Source organism: Grampus griseus, assembly GCF_964374135.1.
Source record: "Grampus griseus genome assembly, chromosome: 5".
NCBI lineage: Eukaryota > Metazoa > Chordata > Mammalia > Artiodactyla > Delphinidae > Grampus > Grampus griseus.
The window spans coordinates 82,280,704-82,296,561 of NC_138998.1; the positions used below are offsets into that span (position 1 = coordinate 82,280,704).

At 39.4% G+C, this 15,858-nt stretch overlaps 1 protein-coding gene across 1 annotated transcript in view; it reads right to left on the reverse strand.

Moving 5' to 3' along the window:
- The window catches only part of GAP43 (growth associated protein 43), a gene marked incomplete at its 5' end in the record, with an annotated part of 93,007 nt that overhangs the window by 76,327 nt on the left and 822 nt on the right, over positions 1 to 15,858 (reverse strand). The gene's annotated exons all lie outside the window — the stretch shown is intronic.

Genomic DNA, 15,858 nt, shown 5'->3' on the forward strand with positions numbered 1-15,858 from the left:
CATGGATCCAGACGGAGAATGAGGAAAGGTCTGGAATGATTTTATAAAAGAGGTGATTTTTCAACAGAATTTTTGGAGGCAAAACATAGTTTGGCAGATGGAGGAAAGAAAGCATTTCAGGTGGTGAAGATAGAACCACTTAATGTTAGGAGGAAATAAAAGCTTATATGGATAGAGTGCCTAGTAGAGTTTGTTATCCTCTAGTCTATTTAGTCTATTCTCTAATCTTTTTGTACCATCTTAGGCCTGACCTGTTGACCACCCACTGGAATCCAAGGAAAACTCCCTTCTTAGTTCCAGAGAATTAGGCTGAAATTTTGTTTAATCAGAACAACCCAGATTTATTGGCTATTCCTGGAGTATGATAAGGTCATTGGCAACTTAAAATTTACATCTTCTAGAAATGGCTCCAAGGGTTCCACCCATGTCCAGTGGGTCTTTTAAAGTTCTACCATATCCCACCAATCCAACTTCTCCAACATTGAATACTTGCTTCTGTCATCTACTTTCTCAGCAACCCAAACTACTCATGTATCTTTTCCACCTCCCCTGTAATTACTGAAATAAAAAATGTACAACTGAGAAAAGTGACTCATTTTTTTCAGCTGAAGTCTGCTTCAGCTTGCCTTCCTTATGCTCATCCATTCCCTAAACTGGAAAATTATATTCTTTTGGTTCTTCCCAAATTTGATTTTGGAGTGAGCATTACCCCAACCTATAAATGAGATTTGTTTCCAAAGTTTGTTTTGCAAGTTAGCAGCTTGAAACTTAGAATATCATTTCCTGAAGAAAGAAATCTAAAAGAGTGTTTAAGTTTCCAGCCAGACCAAAAAAAGTATTTTTAATCTCTATGTTATATAGCTTTAGTTCAAAGGGACCTAGCTACCTAATGACCATGAAACATTCTTCTGTTTTCTTGATTCTCATATATATTCTTAAAAAGGAAACAGACTACACTGAAGATTTTTTCTCCCTCTCCAGAATTCCAAGGGGGAATCCATTCCTCCTCAGCTCCACTCCCCAGAATGAATATTTTTGTAAGAGACATATGCTAGATATTGTTAAGTCAATGATTACCTGGCCATTTGTTTCTTCCTTCCCCTGTAGGAAAATTTTTCCTTTTGTTTATCAGTTTGGGCATAAACAACATCAGACAGGTGGATGCTTCCATAGCACATAGACAGTCACCAGAAAAAACAACAATTAAGCATCATAGTGCATATATTTTTTTTCTAATTTGAAATTAAAGAGAGTAAAAGGAGTAAGAGAATGTGTACATGCAACTACAAGTCATATCATTAACAAAGAGGAAGGGTGTGAAACTTCACCAGGATTCCTCTGGGAGGGGTTTCAGAAGTCAGCAGTTTTAGATATTATGAAAAGGTTGAAGGTTTAGCCCCTAGCTTGGAAGGCATATTAATGGGTTAAAAATATATAACTTTAAACTGTTCTTCATCCTTAGCCCAAATCATAAGAAGTTTATACTGTCAAGTATGGCTATCTTTCCATGTTGAAGTATCTCTCTACAAAATGGGGACTGTTATTTGCTGAAGCAACCAGCTGGCACCATTTGGGTGAAATCCAAGTCTGTGCAGTCTTAGCTCTGTGTGAGATATCTATCAGGTGCCTAATTATAAAGTGAGCCAGAGTGGGCAGGTTCCATGATTAATTGGTGGGAAGTGGGCAATGTTTGCCTTAGACTTAACCAAATTTTGCCATCACATACAACTCATTAGACACTGATATTTGGTCATATGTGTGGGCTCCATTAACTCAACTTCTATTTAATGGGAGCCTATTATGTGCAAAGCATTGAACTAAGGCTATATACATAAGACAATAAACGAAACATGCTTCCTACACAAAGGGAGATTTTAGAATAGCAAAAGAGACAGACGTGTAAATTAATATTTATAATTAAGTCTGTGGAATGTTGTAGCATAGGCATGTACTAGACACAATGATGGCACAAAGGAAAGATCAACATATCTGCTTGGAGGATCAGGGAGTCTCCACAAAGAAAAAAACAACTCTAGCCACATTGTGGAAATACATTAGAAAGGTGTTACGTAGAAAAGAAGGGAAAGGAAGGTATTCCAGGCAAAAGGAATAGTGTTTAGAAAGGGGGAAAGGATGAAGTAACATGGGTTGTTCCATGAAATTGTACAATTACAGTGGAGTGTGGGATGTGAAGAGGGGTAGATTTTGAAGTTTGAAGAGATAGGCAGGGACCAGAAAATTAGCAAGTAAATTTTTAAAAAATCAGATTGAGAACAATTCTTAAAGAAAACAAAAGAAGTGGGGTGATGTGTTAGAAAGTAACCTGGGCACCACTCAGATGGATTTGTCACAGAAGGTGTCTCAAGTAAAGAGTAAGAGAAAGAGAATTCTGGGTAGAGAGAGTAACACACACAAAGGCTTTGAAGAGGGAATGTGCTTGGTGTGTTTTAAAGACTAAAAGGAGGCCAATAGACTTGGTGAGCAAGAAGTGTTTGGTTATAAGAAAAATTCAGAGAGGGGACAAGTCCTGGATTATGTAGACTTTTATAGGCCTTAGCAGTAATGAGTTTGGTTTTGGTTCTATGTGGAATAGGAAGCTATCAAAGGTTTTTAAATAGTGGAAACACATGATCTGATAGAAACTTTTTAAAAGACCATTCTTTCTACTGAGGGGAGAATGATTATAAAAGGTTGAGGGTGAAAGACAGGAGATTAGATGGGAAGGCTGTTGTGTCAGTCTCCATGAGAGACAACTGGGTTAGAGATGATAGTGGAGATGAAGAAAAAGGGACAGAGATGACGTATTTTTGAGGTAGAGGGTGATGGCAAAGGAAGAACGAATGGCTATTTTGTTTGTTTTCTACTTATAGAAACTAGAAAAAGTAGTAGCATCTAACAATAAAAGGAAGACTGGGGGAATTAATCAGGGTTCCATTTCCATTTAGATGACTGGATGCGAATGGGGAAGAGATTTGGGAAAAAGAGTTGAAGACTTACTTTTAGGACATGTGGAGATTGGGCTCCTGTGGGTCATCAGGACAAGATTTCTAGTGGACAGTTAGATACAAAGCTCTAGAGCCCGGGAAGTAGACTTGGCTAGAGAGCCTGGAGAATTTGAGACCCATTCGTCATGTAGGAGTTGTGGGCACAGATTAGATTAGTCTTGGAACTTCTGTTGACTAAGAACTTGCAAGAATAAGGACAAAAGCCTGCATAACAACAACTTTTCAGGGGCGGAGAGAGAAAGAGGAGCCAAGGGAGAAAAAAAAAGAATGTGAAGCCAAGGATAGAGAAGAGAAAAAACAGCAGAAATAGGTGTTATGGAGCCAAGAAAGTAAAGAGAAGGCATGTTTCATGGTTTCAAATGTCCCAGAGAGGTCATGCAAGATAGCTCCACTTGTCTTTCTGAGAGTTTACAGATCCATCTATTTGTCTTGTAAACTCCCTCAGAGACAATCAAATGTGTTTCTTGAGCCAGGCTCTGAACTCGATACCTTACCTTCAAAGACTTTGCAAACTAGTTCGGGAAGATCAGGTACATACAAATACCAATGGATAATCAAGTAGGGCTCTGTTTAGTGAAGGCTGAATAAACAGGACCGGTAGCATGTGACACTGAAGATCTAAGAGGGGAAGAAGTCACTGGCCATCCGGAAAGCCTTCACAAATGAGATAACTCATGATTCAGGCCTCAGAGTGTGGGTGAAATTGAATTCGGCACTAAGGGGACTTTCCAAGTAGTGGAAATGACAATAAACAAAAGTATAGGGACACTAATACTTAAATTCATGCTAAGTGTGGCTAAGACAAAGTGCCACAGTGGAGGAGGAGCTTTGCTATAGAACATGCTATTCTATAAGTTGGAAAGCCTTAGAGACAATTTAGTTCAATACTTTTATTTTATATAGAGGGAAATGATAGCCCAGAGAGATTAAATTTGTTTAAATTCACAAGTCTAGTCAATGGCAGAGCCAGTAGGAGGTAAGGCAAGAATAGGAGATTGGTACCAGATTCTGAAAAACAATCTGAAAAACAATTATAAATAAATAGATTGGTACCAGATTCTGAAAAACAACTATAAATAAATAAATTAGAATTGATGCTCTAAACAAAGAAAAACCATTGAAATTTTGAGAAAAAGGGGATTGAAAAGTAAGATTAACCAGCAGGCAGTGTGCAAAGATGATGCCAAGAAAGCAGGGAATTTTGGTGACTATCCAGCCTTTCTTACCTGGGGTTTCTCATGTGAACCACAGAACCCTTAAAAAAATGATTTGAGAGCTTCCTCCATTCTGCAAAGTATGGTGTGTAACTAGTACTGCTCTAGATGTACAGGAAAGAGATTAATTCATTACCTACAATTATGGGCTTTAGGGCCTTAAGGTGTTAGGGCTTGGTTCTCTTGTAGAATGCTGGTTAAGAAAGGCTGGCAGAAGAAGGAAAAAGACATAAAAGACATTGCAAATAGAATTTGGTAACTGACAGTATGGCTTTCATGAGGGAAGATAGAGTATTTCCATATTATGAGCTGCATAACTAGGAATGTCTGGTGTCTCCAAAAAGATATTGTCAAGAGTAGGGGAGTCAGAGGTCTAATCTAGGGAGAAGATAATTAGCTTAACATGACACTTTCTAAGGTGGTAACAAAAAAATAAAAGAAAAAATAATAATGTTTTTAATATCTGCAAATCTCGGATTATGGGAAAGTTAATTTTTCTATTGGTTTTCCTGTGGTTCTCATAGTTTGGTCCTTTATGGATGGATTTTTACAATATACCTAAGTTCAGTAAAAATAGCAATTTTGATAAGACATACTTAATAAAATAAACTTCAGCTTATACATGAGCCAATCAGTTTCCAGTGACACTAGAATGAGAACATAGAATTATAGAGGCTACAGGAAAACCCATAATTACTGAAAGATACATAGTCTTTTTTTTTTTTTTTTTTTTACCAAGAATCACGTTTCTTTTCACTTAAGTGAGGATAAAAACTGAATTGGGTCCTAAGTATGCTTAAGTATACTTAAGTAGACTAGTGCCCACACTTCTTGGATTCTTTCCTAAATACTCTTATTCTTGGGCTTACTGTATCTTCCAGATGATGTTCAGAAGTGAAGTCTGAGCCATCTGTGGTCTTACGTTTCCATGACAGTTTTCACTGGAGGACAATGGCCCAATTCCAAACAGTAATTCTATTTTATAACTCCTCCTCCCTTTTCAAGAATAGTCCTCTTCATTTCTTCTTCTATACTGGTTTCACTCCAAAGGGGTAGGGTATGAAGTTCAAGATGAAAGAAAGTATGCAAGAAACTAGATCTTGTTGATGTTTTCTATACAGCTCTCCAGTTAACTGTCCATAAGTATGGAACACAAATCTGGCTGACTTATCTAAAGCTATCACTCCGTATTCTCAGTCAAAGGCAATCAAAGACATGAAGAGCACTGAATTTAGATTAGCATGAAAGATTTATTCAAATGAATACTAAATACAAACCTGATTTCTCCAGAGTAGCTTTCCAAGGCCATAAAGAAAACAAAATCGCCTTCTCTTTCATTGGAGTAAAAAAGTCCTTGGAATGCAGTGGTTAAGGGAAGATTGCAAATGGTGCTTACTCTTCAGAAAAAACTAAATAAATTACCAAAACGGAATAAATCAAACCCCCAAATCAGATTCACCTAAAGAAAGAGCCAATATTTTTTAAGTGAGATAATATTTTCTCTTTCCTTTTGAAAATCTCAGAAATTTTTAGAAATATTAATCCAGTAAAACTTTGGAAGAAAAATTCTCCAAATGCCTAGCTGAAGATGAAATGGGGGATGTTTAAGGTGGATGACTTATAAAGTCTCATTATTCCTTTACATCTCTCAAATAAAGATTTAAAGAAAAGGGCTTTAAAAGGCAATGCCCACCCTAAATATACTCAATGCTTATGTCCCTTCCCCCATTAGAACCCCACAAGAGTCTGGATAGCCAAAGTGGGGCTGCCCTCAATACAATATGGATCTAGAAATCTAATTGCAAGTTAGGTATTTAGAAACCAATAATTTCTCTTTAAAGAAATCCTGCCTTGCTTTGTGTGTGTATAAATATCAGAGACAATTGCTGCCTCTACTGGGGTTTGAGTAGAACTGTGCAATGCATCTTTTAGACTAGCTGTTGAGGATCTAGTTTGGCTATTAAGAAGAGCTTTGACTTCTCAGTTTATACTCCAAATTGGTAAATTGGTTTCTGAACCAAAAAGCAAGTAGGAGTGGGAAGAGGATTTGCATTTTAACAGCTCCTAGTCTAGGCTAGTTCCTAGGCTGGTTGTGCTGACTAAGAGGTTCTGAAGCCATTTAGGAAAGCAGCCAATTCCTGAGTTTGCTTAACCTTTGGAGATCATTTCATTTATTTTTTCTTTACTTCATCTAGCTCTTTTATATAGTCATTAATGGGAAGACATTAGGGTCTTTCAAATTTTCATTTAAAAATAACATTTTGAATAGTTATTGGAACTGAGATTACAAATAATGGATGTAAAGCTAATTACCAAAATTCTACATTTAGAGCAAACTGGTGCATATGGAGACAACAGCTCAATGTTTTAGAAAGTGCCAATTTGCTAAAAATAGATAAATATGATGATTACTGCTGGAATTAATTTAAGGGCATTCAAAATGAGATGACTAATATCAAGGAGTAGCATTTCTCTGATATAAATTCAAGGGAGATGTTTTATACCCGTTATTGCCCAATCCTTTTGCAGAAACAATCCCACAAACCAAAAAGGAGAAGTTAGATCAAAGTTATACCATGCCAAATTAGCAAGAGCATATGATAGCTGATATCCCTCTTAGTCAGGTGGAACCTGCCAGAGTCCAGCTTCTGGAAAAAAGTGAAAACAATGCTTGTCAACTCTAGCTGTGGAGATTTGCCCTAACTTTTCTTTTTTAGGTATAAAACCTCATGAGATCAGTTATCCGTGTGGTTACTGCTTCCTTTCCGAGTCATCGGTGGTGATAACCCTACCAATAATAAGCATATATAATACAGGCTAAATGAAAACAGCCAAAGGGAAAATAGTGATCTGCTGCATTTGAGGTAAATCCCTCCTCATCCGGTAAGCTTCCCTATTATGGACATACAGGAGACTCTTTCTCAGCCAGTTTACTCTCCCCCTCGATTCACAGGTGTGAGTTTCCAGAAATTGTCTAAATCACGTGATCTGGCCCTTCATCCAGTTAGAGATGATTGTTCTGTTGGTAACTAGCTGAACTGAGAAGGACCAGTCAGGTTCATTCAGTCTCATTCTTTCTCTCATATTCCCTCTCTCTTTTTCTCTCTCTCTGTGTATGTGTATGTACATAGATACATTTCTGTTTCTTAGCTAGAATTCCTAATTGAGAGCCAGAGAAGCTGGGGTTGTTAGTAACTGAGTCTTTTAAATGCAGGGCTCCAGAAGGAAAGTCTATGAATTCCTTATGTTGAAGTTCCCAGATCTACCCTGGTTCCCATAAGCTTGGCTGTTCAGCTTCTTAATTTCATGTGATATCTAGTTTCCTTTCAATAGATCTCTTTTCTAGACCATTAAAAGTGGTGTCTGTTACTTGTACCCAACAAAAGGAGACATAAATAATACAAGTACATGGGTGTGTGTGTGTGTGTGTGTGTGTGTGTGTAGAGAGACAGAGACAGACAGACACACATACACACACAGAGACAGAGGCAGAGCGAGACAGAGAGAAGTGGCTAGAGTGAAAGATTAAAGGTGATCATTAACCAGCTGTAAATATAATCCAAAAAATAATTGCTTCCCTCTGGACACCTGCATATTTGCAAATTTCTAGTTAATGTATCTTTCTATCAAACTCTATATAAGCCCCCTTTATAAAAGTAGTTTTCAAAATATCCATGATATTAATTTTTCTATGTTAAACTTCTGGCTTCTAGGAAAAGCAAATCTCTTAGACAAACTTGATCCCATTGTTATGCTTAAAAATATTTTCAAATATTATCCATACACTAAGAAATCAGATCCTTTGGGTTGCAAGAATTTATTGCTTGTATGAGAATTGGATAAATTTTGTATTATTACATAGATAACATCCCAATTAACCAGGGAGGCAGGAGAACTGAAATGCCCTTTGTAGAGATCCTGAAAGTTTAGATTATTTATGGTATTAGAGTTGAGTTGGAAAAGGCTCAGGACTGTATACCACTTCTGATCAAGGTTAATTCCTGATGCAATGAGAAACCCTGAGGTTGTATGAAAATTGTGCTCAGATGATCATCTTTGAACAGTGCTTTCCCCAACCAGGCTCCATCCCCATTTTCAATCTCCCAATCAGCCCCACATTCCCTCTCTACTATTCTGCCTGACTGGGTTCTCATGTGATTGATGTGAGCACAGCATGCCTGGTAATCTTAGTGCTGAGAACCCAGTTTGGAAGTGAGGTGAGGGGGGGGGGGAGGATGGGGATAGGGGAGAAGCAGCCAATTTAGCAAGTGGGAAGAGAAATTTAAGTGTGCAGAACAGACTAAAACAGAAAAAGATAAAAAGAAAAATAGTGCATATTTCTGCCTTTGAACTGATCGTTGGGGTCGCATGACAATTCGAATATCTGCTTATTTAAGTTCTGTCACTGAAGTTTTCGAAGGAAATGATAAAGATATGCTATGCTCCCATCCATTAGCATGTTTAGGTTAATATTTACTCTGTAGAGAATAGGAGAGGAGGGGTAGGAATGGGAAATGGATGTATATTCTATACAGAGAGCAAGGGTACTTCTTGGCATAGAACTGTGAGTACTTTAGGTTTCAATATGTGGAATTCCTCAGTTAATAATACTTTACACTTGAAAAACACATCGTTTGCAAAGCACTTTTATTTTTACCACTTTATGTGAGCCTCACACCAGCCTAGTAGAAAAGGCAGGTTTGGATCTGGAGTATATTCTTTTTATGTGCCCACTTATATAGATGAATAAACTGAGGCTCAGAAAGATGATGTTACTTACCCAAGGTCACACGACAAGCAATTGGCAGAGCCGGGTCTAGAACCCAGGGTAGGGTTTATTCCACTACAAAGACATGAAACAGGACATTAAACAAACAACATCTAAGAAAATAAGATCTGTAAATAATTAAGGATAGGGAATCTGGAGGGTCACACTCCCATTCTACAACCTGAACTCACTGCAAGGGTATCACTCTGTTCTAAGCAGACAGGAGCTGGAATTGTAACTTTGACCACCACCACCTTGAGAGGACCAACAGAGCTGAGTGTGTATTTACACAGAGCCACCTCTCAACAGGTACATAGCTATGATCTTCTGTACCAAAACATATCCCCTAATGGCCCATCATGATGATCCCTCCCTTCCTACATTTATTCCCTCAATAAATATTTTTTGTTGAGAGGCTACTATGTGTCAGACATACCTTAATGTACCTGTTTTGCCTAAAATACCTATTTGGAAAGTTGGAAGGGACACACTTTTTCTTAAAAGTCTCCTGTTACGGTCTCGCCCACTAAACACTAGAATGAGCTGGCATTACTTAATTAGACAAACTCCACTTGGACCAGAGGGGAGGAGAAAAAAAAATAGGACAACTCAAAGAAAGAGATCGAAAGAGATTGAGAGCCATGAGCAAGATATAAAATAAGGGTGTGGAGACTGCGAAACACTATTCAACTCCACCAATAGATCATTTTGTCTTACTGTTCTCAAGGCCATGCCAATTTAGTCAGAGAAAATCCACCACTTAGGGTCTGGCAACGAGTATTTTCAGGTAAAGCTGTAGCCACAGTGTGCCCCATATTGGCCACAAGAGGCCTAGCTCAGAATCCAAATTCCTTCAGCCAATTCAAACCTAAGAAAGATAAACCTGACCTGATTCTCATTCATTTAACAGACATTTGAGGGACTACTTACCATTCAACCTCCCTTTACCTTCATGCAAGATTTCACTTTGTGGAATATTATCATGTGGCTAGTTCGGTGGGCAGAAAAGATACCCAAATGAAACTGAAATTAATCCTTGCACGTGGGCCCCTGAGCACAGGCCAACACTACAAGCATTTTTTAAAGTTTGTGTGATCAATGAAATAACTAAGAGTAGTGAGGGATTGCGTCAGGGACTATTTGGAATAGCTGTGCAACAAAGCAATAGGTGTAAGCACTTGGGGCCCAAAAGGAAGGGCACGAGAAGATACAAGATGATGATAACTGTGTGTCTAACCTGGGACTCTCCTACCCTCAGAGGGTGCGGCTGGTACACTGGTTGGTGGACATCAAAGGGAGGTTTGCAGATAGTACCAGTTATAATAGTTTGGAGCAACACAGTATACTTGGGCTCATTTTGTATTTTGTGTCTGCTTTCATTAAAAACTGATCGTTTTCCTGCTGTATAGCACAGGGAACTCCACTTCGCTGTACAGTAGAAATTAACACAACATTGTGAAACAACTATACCTCAATTAAAAAAAAAAAACTGATGGTTTTCATGTCTATACGTCAATAACAAGAATCAATGATGATTAGCTCCACTTCAAAATTTGATGCCAATAGATTAAAAAAAAATCTAGTAGTGGTCCATCCATTTAGACATGCCACAACTTATGGAAAGACTGTAAACCTAGTTCTGTATTCATTTAGCAAACAGAATATCCACAGTTAAAATCCGTTACTTTATGTGCTAAGCATTGTGGTAGGCACTGGCGATAGAAAAATAATCAAGATTTCACCCTTTCCCTTAAGCAGCTCACAGTATGGACACCAGTATGTGAAAAAACAAATGTTGTATAGTGTAACAAGTGATATAATAGTGATTGTACAAACTACAGTGTGGTCACAAAGAAGGTAGAAGAAAACTTAACATGAGGCAGGACAAGAATGGCTTAAAAGAGCTAACTCTTACGGGGGGAGTGGCAATTTTCTATTCTGAGAGGGAAATGAAATTTTCTAGGCATAAAGCAAAGACATCAAGGCAGGCCTGAAATACTGATGTAGTGTCGTTGAGAGAAGAGGTGCTTGAAGATGGCACTGGAAAGATAGTCAAGACTAGATCATGCCGGAAATCTCTGGCCGTCCAGTGGTTAGGACTCCATACTTCCACTTCCAGGGGCACGGGTTCGATCCCTGGTCAGGAAACTAAGATCCCGCATGCCTCTCAGCACGGCCAAATTAAAGAAAAGAAAAAAAAAAGGAAGACTAGATCATGCAATCCATGCTGAGGAGTTTGTATTTAGCTTACTGTTAACAGGGAACCATTAGAAGATTGTCAGGAGGGAAATAATCTGATCAGACTTGTGTTAGGTAAAGATAAGAGCAATGCTATTTGCAAGAGCGGAAGGAGAGGAAGATGGAGGCAGGGAGTCCATGTAAGAAGCTATTGTCTTTGTCCAGATGGGAGGTAATGAACGTCAGAATCAGCTTATTTGTGGTGGAGATGAAAAAGCAGAGGATGAATTCAAAACCTTTTTAACTGGAATCAAAGAATGTCTTAACTAGATTTGGGGACTGAAAGAAAAGAATACTTTTAGGATCACTCCCATTTTCCTAGAGTTTGGAAGCTGGATAGATGGAGTTACAGCAATAAGGGTGGGAATTTGGAGGACGACTAAGTGGTACAAAATGGGAGAAACTGCGTTTGACTTTGTTCCTAAGGAACATAGGTGTCTCTGAAATCTAGGGATCAGAACTCGGGTGAGAGATCCAGTCCACAGATTTGGAAATCACACAGGTGGTTACAAACTCTGGAGGTGGATGAGATCACCTAGAATTAGAGTGTTGAATAAGAAGAGAAAGGCATCAAGATAAATAACCAGGAGATAATTGATATTTGGGGAGGGAGAGAGTGAAAGAAGCCAGCAAAGAAGAATGGAGAAGGACCTATCTGAGAGGGAGAAGAGAGAGGGAACTATGATGGGGCCAAAGGAGGAGACAGTTTCAGGAAGAGGAATGGGCAACAATACAAAATACCAAAGACATGTCAGATGAGATGTGAACTAAAGAGTCACTGGATATGGTGTCTTTTTCAGAATATGTTTCAACGGAATTCTGGGAACAGAAGCCTTATTAAAGTAAATGGTATAGTGAATGGGGAGTGATGAAGAGGAGGAATCAACGACGAGCAGAAGGAACTACTCTCTAACAGGAAAAGGAAGCATAGTAGGCACTTGACATTCCTGAAGGACTGGCAGTTTCTAAGCCAAGACTCATGTTGCAAACCTCAGAGAGAAAATTTTCTTACATTTGTATTGACCTTTGTTTTCATATCAGTTTTGTTTGGTCCCTACAAAAACCTTTAAGGTAAGCATGCTGGGTTTTTTGTTTGTTCGTTTTCTTTTTTTTTTTTTTTTTAAGTCTCCATACTATAGGGAAATTGAAGCCCTAGATTATGTGATTCAGTCAAGGATCACAGAATCAGTCAGTGGTATAAACTAAGGACTCTCAGTACAGTGCTCTTCCCAGTACCACAGAGAATGTTCTGAAGATTAACCAGGGGCAACCAGACCACACTTCAGAAACTCAGAAGGGAGAATTCCTGCCCGCAGTCACTTCTTTGATTGACAACAGACATGATTGGTTGCCTAAATGCCTCTATGACAGCTAATAGGGAAGTGATTAGGTAAATGCTGTATCTTCTCTTTTGATGACCTGAGTATGTGCATCCTTTGAAATGCCCCTTTAATATTAGAGGAAGATTTCAGACTTGTCTTACTTTATCAATATGAGCAAGGGAAACATTTGGTTAATATATACACCTACCATTGCCTCAAAGACACTCCCCCCCCTTTCCTTGTGGAGCCAGGTAAAACTGAAGCATGTAGATTCATCAGTCCCAGTTTCACTATGATGGAGGCGAAGGAGACCCTAAGCTACTCTTCCTCTCAGTGAACAGGAGTGCTGCCCTTTAGCATAAAGCATGAATGGTTTTCTGTAGTTTTGCCAGCTCAGCAAGAGAGAAAGTTAACCCTATATTTTCTTATCCCAATTGCCTCAGCATGGGTGGGAAAGGAAGGGAGCAGAGTTACAGGCTGTCAGCATGAGAGAGCAGGGATCATTGTGTATGCACCTTGGCATGGGTTAGAAGGCATTATAGAGTCACCAGATATTAATGCATTTCTAGATTCACCATTAATTCTCTAAGATTCTCTGCGAGTCTAGATAATTTGGCAGAAAAAAAATGCCCTTTAAATGATTTCTTCTTCTGTTTAAATTTGGAAATGTGTGATAGAAATCACCATTTAAAAAAGAAAAAAAGAACAGTTTCAATTAGAGTAAGTACGATGCTTCCATTTAATTAATTCACTTAGTCCCTGGGTGACACTGGGTGTGGCTCGGTGAGATTCAGGAGGAATCCAGTTTATCACTAGGAGGAATCTGCACCAAGCAGCAAGGCAGCATCCTTCCACACCTTTCCAACACTGCAAGGGAAAAGCGCAGCCAGGTTGGAATTCTGAACCACAGATCCCGCTAAGATGAGAATTATTTGTTGTATGTGGAAAAATGCAGATGTTGATGGGGGTTGAAGGCTTGAGGGCTAGAAGGGCTTCTTGCTTGCGCTGGTGTCTTTTTACTTCGATTACAAATTAAAGTCTTTATTTTTAAACAAAAGAAACACCTCGCAGTTTTCTTGCTTTGTGGACACAGATCTTGCAAGTTTTTCATCATCTGTAAAATGCATGGTAATTAAGCTATTTAAAGTTAGCCTCAAGACATTTGAAAAATGAGAAGCCAATAAAATGTCAGGGATTCTTTTATCTTATTCCTCCTTTGACTACTCCTTTACCATCTTCTCCTCTCCACCCCACTCTCATTCTCTTCTTTCTGCTATAATAATCTATAGTGGTAATTAGTGGCTAATAAAGATCATTTATGCTTTCTTCTCAGCCATTCGCAATGTATTACAACTTGGAAATCCAGGACGGCTTCTTTATGCAGCTCAAGTGGAAGAGGAAGGAAGTGCAATCCCTCCAGCCCCCTCCCACGTTTCTGCTGGGTTTCATGGGTGTGGCAGAGTTTAGACCTTTGCAGGTTTTTGCCCTGGTTTTATTCCCTATTAAGGGCTAGGGTTATGAATAGATGGCAGAAAAAAGATAAACACAGTCGGATTCTGCCATGAATGATATAGGATCATTTCACCCACAAGCACAAAACCTGTGTGAGATCTAAGTACTCAGGCTATAGAAATGCCAGTCAGTGTAGTGTGAGCCCACGCCCTGAATACACCATTTCCTTTAGTCTGACTTAATGGCATCCTAAATACTGACTTATGTGAATGATACACAGCAGTGGTCAGTAGGGGACATGACCATTTCACACAGAAGTACACATGTATAAAATTTATGGCAAAATAGGATTATTTCTATACCTTTCAATTTTCTGTCTTGAATATGAATTATGCAAAAACACATGCCGGCATACGGAAACCACACAGAGTACACACATGACTGTTGTACGTAAAGTATGTGGATACTGTACACATTTACATGTGAATTTCTACAACTCCCTAAACACACAATTTCGGCTTCATCACTTTGCACATATCCTAGTGAATACTTGGGGCTGTCAGTAAGAAGACCCAAGTGAAGGCAGCTGTCCCCTTTTGGGGAAGGGAATTTCTTTAGCCTCAATTCCCTTTCGAAAAATCATGCTTGGTTTCCTTTGTCAGAGGGGGCATGTGTATACATGTATATGTATACATAGGGTGGCAAAAAGTTGTAAACCAGCATATTTTTTTCTTCCCCCAAATTAAAGCTTTTTTAATGAACAGCATTGTCTTCCTTAGGGCTCCACCTTCCTAAATTTTATTTCTGCAGCTCACCAGGTGGGCAACCTCAGAGCATTTCCTTGACAGTGTGCTTAACCCAGCCACCTGTATCTACTGCATTTATGCATTAGAATGAAGGAAGGCAAGGAGAGGAAATGTCCTGGTTTGAAAAATGAGCCAGCGGAAGCATCAATCTCCGGAATCATATAGCAGTTTAGGGAAGTACCACATGTAAGACTCTCATGCTCTTCCCCAAACACCCTTACACAAACCACTCACAAAACCCCAGGTGCCTGATACTTTATCTATCTATCATCTATCTATCTCCCTATCTATCTATCATCTATCTGTCTATTTGTTTTTGCCCTGCCTCTCCACCCTCTCCACTCACTGCTCTGAGATTCTGCTTCTGTCTCCCTTCCCCTTCCTCTTCCTTCTTCATCCTCACCACCCCGCCCCCTGCCCTCCACCCCCAGCCCCGCTTCCAGGGCTCTGGCTAAATGTGCAAAGCTGGCAGCCTGTTCCTTCTCCACTTCTCCCTCCACCCCCTTCGAATTCAGCGAGTGTATTACAAATTGCCCCCTATGCAATACCTGCACAGGAATAATGCCCATATCCTATCTCTTGCACCCCACCCCGAAAGCAATCAACGTGCAAAGGTCTTTTTTGACCAAGACCGCCTCGCCTCGCAGGGAGACGCACACACACGTACAAGCACACACTCACCCAAATCTCACACCCATTTTTCTCCTTAACCTTCGCCAATATCACTCAAACGTGTTCCGGTCAATGTTTGAAAGCTCCCTTTGCAGAATGCCGCGGCACTGTCAGTTGCTGCGGAATACCGTACTAGTCATTCTTCCCCACCCCTCACCCCAATCAAGTTTCTAAAACGTCTTTCAAGAAACAAGTGAGCAATTTGAAATGGAAGAAAAACCTGAGCAGTGGGGGAGGGGAAGGGGACTCTGATTCTTGCTTATCTTGTTTGTGTCCTTCTTCCTGATGAAAATGAGTCACCATGCTTATTATCCGGAATGTTAGTCCGTCTTTGGTCACTACAATTCCAGGTAGGATGCAAAGGAAGGGCAGAAGAGACCT